We start from the raw sequence: 5,000 nt of genomic DNA on the forward strand, positions 1-5,000 counted from the left end.
GTCCGCACAAAACAGGTCCCCTGGAACCTCTGACCCAGAAAAACGGGTTCCTGGTGAAAGCAGTCCTGCCATTGACAGGACAATGGACAGGGCCCGGCAGCTTGAGACACATCTTTCTTTCAATAAGCAAGTTCTTTTTAAAAAAGTTTCCTTCCACAGCAGCTCTGAGTGAGAGAGAGAGAGAGAGAGAGAGAGAGACACTGACTGACTGACTGATACTGACACCGACACACACACACACACATACTATTTATTATTATTTTAAACGACAAAGGTGTTCAGAAGGAAGTCCTGGGGGGAAGGCAGGCAGGGAGGGACGGACACAGGGAAGTCCGCACAAAACAGGTCCCCTGGAACCTCTGACCCAGAAAACCGGGTTCCTGGTGAAAGCAGTCCTGCCATTGACATGACAATGGACAGGGCCCGGCAGCTTGAGACACATCTTTCTTTCAATATGCAAGTCCTTTTTAAAAAAGTTTCCTTCCACAGCAGCTCTGAGTGAGAGAGAGAGAGAGAGAGAGAGAGAGAGAGACACTGACTCACTGACTGATACTGACACCGACACACACACACACACACACACACACACACACACACATATTATTTATTATTATTTTAAACGACAAAGCTGTTCAGAAGGAAGTCCTGGGGGGAAGGCAGGCAGGGAGGGACGGACACAGGGAAGTCCGCACAAAACAGGTCCTTTGGAACCTCTGACCCACAAAACCGGGTTCCTGGTGAAAGCAGTCCTGCCATTGACATGACAATGGACAGGGCCCGGCAGCTTGAGACACATCTTTCTTTCAATATGCAAGTTCTTTTTAAAAAAGTTTCCTTCCACAGCAGCTCTGAGTGTGAGGGAGAGAGAGAGAGAGACACTGACTGACTGACTGATACTGACACCGACACACACACACACACACACACACATATTATTTATTATTATTTTAAATTGATTTTTAGAACAGGGAGATGGAAAAGGGGCTTGCTCTGTCCACTCCACGCATCGACCCAGTATTGCAGTGTTTCTGGGAACGGTGCAGCTCCCTGTGGGGAGATATTCAAAAGGAAAAACAGCTCTTTCCCAGTGTCTCTGAGTGTGTGTGTGTGTGTGTGTGTGTATTATTACTGAGAATAAAGCTGATATCTCTCTCTCTCTCTCTCTCTCTCACTCAGAGCTGCTGTGGAAGGAAACCGTTTTAAAAAGACCTTTCTCAGCTCAGTGGTATTTTTTTCTTCTCCAAGGCTGAGTGCCGCTCGCACGTAGCGATATAATTCAAAGTGCAAAATAACTTGGCGTCGTTGACTTGAAACAAGCAGGGTCTGCTTCCAAATGAAAGCTGCGCTCCCGAACTGGACTGACTGTCTGTCTGTCTGTCTGTCTGTTTGTCAAGGGGTGGAAAAGGCGGCGGTGGTGGTGAGGGTGGAGCTTTACGCTCAGGAGGGGAGACTTTCTTTCAGAGGTGCCAATTAATCTGCAGCAGAAAGTCATCCCCCCCGACCGGGATTCGAAGCCCGGTCCTGACCACATGACCACCGGGGAGAGTTGCCTCAAGTCCCTGAGGGACCTGGACACGAGGCCGAATACACACGCACGCCTGCTGCACTGGCAGCAGCGACCAACAGGGGGCTGACCGGCTGATCCTTCCCTTTCACAGGCAGGCTTTTGGCCCTCGCTCAAACGACAAAGGTGTTCAGAAGGAAGTCCTGGGGGGAAGGCAGGCAGGGAGGGACGGACACAGGGAAGTCCGCACAAAACAGGTCCCCTGGAACCTCTGACCCAGAAAAACGGGTTCCTGGTGAAAGCAGTCCTGCCATTGACATGACAATGGACAGGGCCCGGCAGCTTGAGACACATCTTTCTTTCAATATGCAAGTCCTTTTTAAAAAAGTTTCCTTCCACAGCAGCTCTGAGTGAGAGAGAGAGAGAGAGAGAGAGAGAGACACTGACTCACTGACTGATACTGACACCGACACACACACACACACACACACACACACACACACACACATATTATTTATTATTATTTTTAATTGATTTTTAGAACAGGGAGATGGAATAGGGGCTTGCTCCGTCCACTCCACGCATCGACCCAGTATTGCAGTGTCTCTGGGAACGGTGCAGCTCCCCGTGGGGAGATATTCAAAAGGAAAATCAGCTCTTTCCCAGTGTCTCTGTGTGTGTGTGTGTGTGTGTGTGTGTATTATTACTGAGAATAAAGCTGATATCTCTCTCTCTCTCTCTCTCCCTCTCTCTCTCTCACTCAGAGCTGCTGTGGAAGGAAACCTTTTTAAAAAGAACTTTCTCAGCTCAGTGGTATTTTTTTCTTCTCCAAGGCTGAGTGCCGCTCGCACGTAGCGATATAATTCAAAGTGCAAAATAACTTGGCGTCGTTGACTTGAAACAAGCAGGGTCTGCTTCCAAATGAAAGCTGCGCTCCCGAACTGGACTGACTGTCTGTCTGTCTGTCTGTTTGTCAAGGGGTGGAAAAGGCGGCGGTGGTGGTGAGGGTGGAGCTTTACGCTCAGGAGGGGAGACTTTCTTTCAGAGGTGCCAATTAATCTGCAGCAGAAAGCCATCCCCCCCGACCGGGATTCGAAGCCCGGTCCTGACCACGAGACCACCGGGGAGAGTTGCCTCAAGTCCCTGAGGGACCTGGACACGAGGCCGAATACACACGCACGCCTGCTGCACTGGCAGCAGCGACCAACAGGGGGCTGACCGGCTGATCCTTCCCTTTCACAGGCAGGCTTTTGGCCCTCGCTGAAACGACAAAGGTGTTCAGAAGGAAGTCCTGGGGGGAAGGCAGGCAGGGAGGGACGGACACAGGGAAGTCCGCACAAAACAGGTCCCCTGGAACCTCTGACCCAGAAAAACGGGTTCCTGGTGAAAGCAGTCCTGCCATTGACATGACAATGGACAGGGCCCGGCAGCTTGAGACACATCTTTCTTTCAATATGCAAGTTCTTTTTAAAAAAGTTTCCTTCCACAGCAGCTCTGAGTGAGAGAGAGAGAGAGAGAGACACTGACTCACTGACTGATACTGACACCGACACACACACACACACACACACACACACACACACACATATTATTTATTATTATTTTTAATTGATTTTTAGAACAGGGAGATGGAATAGGGGCTTGCTCCGTCCACTCCACGCATCGACCCAGTATTGCAGTGTTTCTGGGAACGGTGCAGCTCCCCGTGGGGAGATATTCAAAAGGAAAATCAGCTCTTTCCCAGTGTCTCTGTGTGTGTGTGTGTGTGTGTGTGTGTATTATTACTGAGAATAAAGCTGATATCTCTCTCTCTCTCTCTCTCCCTCTCTCTCTCTCACTCAGAGCTGCTGTGGAAGGAAACCTTTTTAAAAAGAACTTTCTCAGCTCAGTGGTATTTTTTTCTTCTCCAAGGCTGAGTGCCGCTCGCACGTAGCGATATAATTCAAAGTGCAAAATAACTTGGCGTCGTTGACTTGAAACAAGCAGGGTCTGCTTCCAAATGAAAGCTGCGCTCCCGAACTGGACTGACTGTCTGTCTGTCTGTCTGTTTGTCAAGGGGTGGAAAAGGCGGCGGTGGTGGTGAGGGTGGAGCTTTACGCTCAGGAGGGGAGACTTTCTTTCAGAGGTGCCAATTAATCTGCAGCAGAAAGCCATCCCCCCCGACCGGGATTCGAAGCCCGGTCCTGACCACGAGACCACCGGGGAGAGTTGCCTCAAGTCCCTGAGGGACCTGGACACGAGGCCGAATACACACGCACGCCTGCTGCACTGGCAGCAGCGACCAACAGGGGGCTGACCGGCTGATCCTTCCCTTTCACAGGCAGGCTTTTGGCCCTCGCTGAAACGACAAAGGTGTTCAGAAGGAAGTCCTGGGGGGAAGGCAGGCAGGGAGGGACGGACACAGGGAAGTCCGCACAAAACAGGTCCCCTGGAACCTCTGACCCAGAAAAACGGGTTCCTGGTGAAAGCAGTCCTGCCATTGACATGACAATGGACAGGGCCCGGCAGCTTGAGACACATCTTTCTTTCAATATGCAAGTTCTTTTTAAAAAAGTTTCCTTCCACAGCAGCTCTGAGTGAGAGAGAGAGAGAGAGAGACACTGACTCACTGACTGATACTGACACCGACACACACACACACACACACACACACACACACACACATATTATTTATTATTATTTTTAATTGATTTTTAGAACAGGGAGATGGAATAGGGGCTTGCTCCGTCCACTCCACGCATCGACCCAGTATTGCAGTGTTTCTGGGAACGGTGCAGCTCCCCGTGGGGAGATATTCAAAAGGAAAATCAGCTCTTTCCCAGTGTCTCTGTGTGTGTGTGTGTGTGTGTGTGTGTGTGTGTGTGTGTGTGTATTATTACTGAGAATAAAGCTGATATCTCTCTCTCTCTCTCACTCAGAGCTGCTGTGGAAGGAAACCTTTTTAAAAAGAACTTTCTCAGCTCAGTGGTATTTTTTTCTTCTCCAAGGCTGAGTGCCGCTCGCACGGAGCGATATAATTCAAAGTGCAAAATAACTTGGCGTCGTTGACTTTAAACAAGCAGGGTCTGCTTCCAAATGAAAGCTGCGCTCCCGAACTGGACTGACTGTCTGTCTGTCTGTCTGTCTGTCTGTTTGTCAAGGGGAGGAAAAGGTGGCGGTGGTGGTGGTGGTGAGGGTGGAGCTTTACGCTCAGGAGGGGAGACTTTCTTTCAGAGGTGCCAATTAATCTGCAGCAGAAAGTCATCCCCCCCCAACCGGGATTCGAAGCCCGGTCCTGACCACGAGACCACCGGGGAGAGTTGCCTCAAGTCCCTGAGGGACCTGGACACGAGGCCGAATACACACGCACGCCTGCTGCACTGGCAGCAGCGACCAACAGGGGGCTGACCGGCTGATCCTTCCCTTTCACAGGCAGGCTTTTGGCCCTCGCTCAAACGACAAAGGTGTTCAGAAGGAAGTCCTGGGGGGAAGGCATGGAGGGACGGACACAGGGAAG

At 50.6% G+C, this 5,000-nt stretch overlaps 4 pseudogenes; all 4 read left to right on the forward strand.

Annotated features, from left to right (window-relative positions):
* The first annotated feature begins 931 nt into the window (after window positions 1–931).
* On the forward strand, window positions 932–1,048 carry LOC137329229 (U2 spliceosomal RNA; annotated as a pseudogene).
* A 965-nt stretch (window positions 1,049–2,013) lies between these two features.
* Window positions 2,014–2,130, forward strand: LOC137329382 (U2 spliceosomal RNA; annotated as a pseudogene).
* A 961-nt stretch (window positions 2,131–3,091) lies between these two features.
* LOC137329561 (U2 spliceosomal RNA) lies at window positions 3,092–3,208 on the forward strand (annotated as a pseudogene).
* A 961-nt stretch (window positions 3,209–4,169) lies between these two features.
* LOC137329562 (U2 spliceosomal RNA) lies at window positions 4,170–4,286 on the forward strand (annotated as a pseudogene).
* The last annotated feature ends 714 nt before the right edge of the window (window positions 4,287–5,000 follow it).

The sequence above is a fragment of the Heptranchias perlo genome, chromosome 12 (assembly GCF_035084215.1).
Source record: "Heptranchias perlo isolate sHepPer1 chromosome 12, sHepPer1.hap1, whole genome shotgun sequence".
Taxonomy (NCBI): Eukaryota; Metazoa; Chordata; class Chondrichthyes; order Hexanchiformes; family Hexanchidae; genus Heptranchias; species Heptranchias perlo.